Source organism: Bison bison, unplaced genomic scaffold (genome assembly GCF_000754665.1).
Source record: "Bison bison bison isolate TAMUID 2011002044 unplaced genomic scaffold, Bison_UMD1.0 scf7180017864503, whole genome shotgun sequence".
Classification (NCBI taxonomy): Eukaryota; Metazoa; Chordata; class Mammalia; order Artiodactyla; family Bovidae; genus Bison; species Bison bison.
This window is the reverse complement of record NW_011495061.1, coordinates 7,413,463-7,416,583: the sequence shown is the minus strand read 5'-3', so window position 1 is coordinate 7,416,583 and position 3,121 is coordinate 7,413,463.

Here is a 3,121-nt window from a genome sequence, read left to right as displayed (position 1 = left end):
GCCTGGAAAATCCCATGGAGGGAGGGCCTGGTGGGCTGTAGTCAATAGGGTCCCTAAGAGTCGGACACGACTGAGCGACTTCACTTTCACTTTTCACTTTCATGCATTGGAGAAGGAAATGGCAACCCACTCCAGTGTTCTTGCCTGGAGAATCCCAGGGACGGGGGAGCCTGGTGGGCTGCCGTCTATGGGGTCGCACAGAGTCAGGCATGACTGAAGCGACTTAGCAGCAGCAGCAGCAGCAGCAGCAGCAGCAGCAGCAGTGAACTTCAGGGCTGTGTAAGCAAAGCCCCAGCAGAGGGCAGTAGAGGGCCGCACATGGTTGTGGTTCTATGGTTGTGGTTCTGCTGGATTGGCCTGGCCCGGGGGATGAGGGAGGTTGGCTGGGCAGCAGGCAAGGCAGCTAGACCCGCCCCAGACTGGGGCTTGGGGAAAAGGTGACGAAAGTCACCGGTCCTTCATGGGAGCCTAAAGTGTGCTGATGAAGAGCGTGAGGCCATATTTCTGTGTTTAGACTGTGCTGCTTCTTATCACAGAGTATAATGAAGCTGATTCACTGTGGCCCGGTTGCTGCTGCGAAGGGCAGTCTCCCGGGCCGCAGTGATGGGGAAAAGGGGAGAGGAGGAGAAAGGAGGAGGGAGGAGGAGAAAGGGCCCTGAGGTGAAATGGTGAGCACAGATGGAAATTTTGGCCTGGGCTGCAAGGGAACAGGTTTCCTGGAGACTGTTCGGCAAAGCAGGGAATGAGACGTGTCTCAGTCGCAGCCACGAGCTGGGAAGGAGCAAAGGCAGACAGCGCCTTGGGGTTAACAGGAGGTAATTATTGGCTCCTCGGTGGACATTGTCAGAAATAATTTTGAATATTTCTTATGCTCTCTGAATTGACTACTTTTCCTTTTTGTTAGTATAGTTTTCAAAATGTCCAACCTCTCAGCTGTACTTAGGGGTAAAGGATTTCGTACACAATTGGCCAGAGGGTCCCGGAGCGGGGCAGGGGAGGGGGGGTGAGATGGGGGTGGGGGGGGGGTTGGGTGGAGCGGGGGGGGGTGAAGGGGAGCGTAGTGCTCCTTAGTGGCCATCAAGATGGTAGCTGCAGAGATCAGAGTGACAGGCCCCAAATAGAAGCAACACTTAATCTAGACTTACCTGGTGGCTCATATGGTAGCGTCCGCTTGCAATGCAGGAGACCTGGGTTCAGACCCTGAGTGGGGAAGATCCCCCAGAGAAGGAAATGGCAACCCACTTCAGTATTCTTGCCTGGAGAATTCCAAGGACTCCGGTGGACTATAGTCCATGGGGTCAGGGTCACAAAGAGTTGGACTGACAGCAACTGAAGGACTGAGTGAGTTTCACTTAACCTGGACACTTGGATTTCTCAACACACACGTTTTGCATACACACATATATATACACAATTGCATAGCATACATACACTTTAAACTTTTCCAGTTTTATTGAAATATGATTGACATATTTGTTGTTCAGTCTTTCAGTCATGTCCGATCTTTGTGACCCCACGGACTGCAGCACGCCAGGCTTCCCTGTCCTTCACTGTCTCCCAGAGTTTGCTCAAACTCATGTTCATTGAGTTGATGATGCCATCCAACCATCTCATCCTCTCTCATCCCCTTCTCCTCCCACCTTCAATCTTTCCCAGCATCAGGATTTTTTCCAGTGAGTCGGCTCTTCCCATCAGGTGGCCAAAGTATTGGAGGTTCGGCTTTAGCAGTCAGTCCTTCCGATGAGTATTCAGGGTTGATTTCCTTTAGGATTGACTGGTTTGGTCTCCTTGCAGTCCCAGGGACTCTCAAGAGTCTTCTCCAACACCACAGTTCAAAAGCAACAATTGTTCCACGCTCAGCCTTCTTTATGGTTCAACTCTCACATCCAGTACATGACTACTGGAAAAACCATAGCTTTGACTATATGGATCTTTGTTCACACAAGTGATGTCTCTGCTTTTTAATATGCTGTCTAGGTTTGTCATAGCTTTTCTTCCCAGGAGAAAGCGTCTTATGATTGACATATAGCACTGTATAAGTTTGGGTCTTCCCAGGTAGCTCTAGTGATAAAGAACCTGCCTGGATTGTTCCCTGAGTCAGGAGGATCTCTTGGAGGAGGGCATGGCAACCCATTCCACTATTCTTGCCTGGAGAATCCCATGGACAGAATCCCTGGTTGGCTATAGTCTACAGGGTCACAAAGAGTTGGACACAACTAAAGTGACTTAGCACGCATGCACACAATGTATAAGTTTAAGGTGCACAACATGATTTGACTTGTATATGTTGCAAAATGATTACTAAGCATCCTTACACTTATAGACACACATCTCACACACAAGCTCACACAGACGCATCACGTACACATAGCACACTCATACTTTACACGCAGTGGCATATCAAACATGTCCCACACAACACAGCATACCTGCACCCACGCTGATAAAGGGGTTTTGTAGCAGGTACTGTGGTGGCCTCGCCATCTCAGCATGTATAACCACCATGTGGTTTAAGTCAAGGGTCAAGCCAACTTTTGGTTTCAGGGGTAGGTTTCAAATGGCCTAAGTCATCAATCAACACAGTCCCAACCCTGTTGGCATAGGAGTGGGCATGCAACCACATCCATCTATTAGCTGTGAATGAGGAAGCGTGTCACCCTGGAAACTGGCAGCAGCCATCTTGCTACCCCAAGAAAAGGCTACTTTGGAAAGAGCTGATGGGGGAGGGGAAGGGGGAGGGGAGAGACTCATGGACAAACTGGGGTATAGACCCCCACGTATTGGGAGCCTCTGAACAACCCATGCTAGAGCTCACCCTGTCTTTGGACTTTGTGAACCAATAAGTCGTCCCGGTGTTTAAGGCCTTCAGGTTGGGTTTTCTGTTTCTTATATCATAAACCTCAGAACAGAGCAGCTCCTCCCCGAAGTCCTCTATAGGAGGCTTTGGAGGGGTTCAGCCTCTGCTTTAAGAAGGAGACTGTTCCTTTCTATCCCCTCTTGGCCTCTTGGTCCTCTAAATGATTACTGTGGACCTGGAACAGTTCTCAGAGATTGTCATGGATAACAGAGAGGAAAATAGTACTTAAACCCAAGACCATCTGTAGTCTTTTTGCCTTCGAAG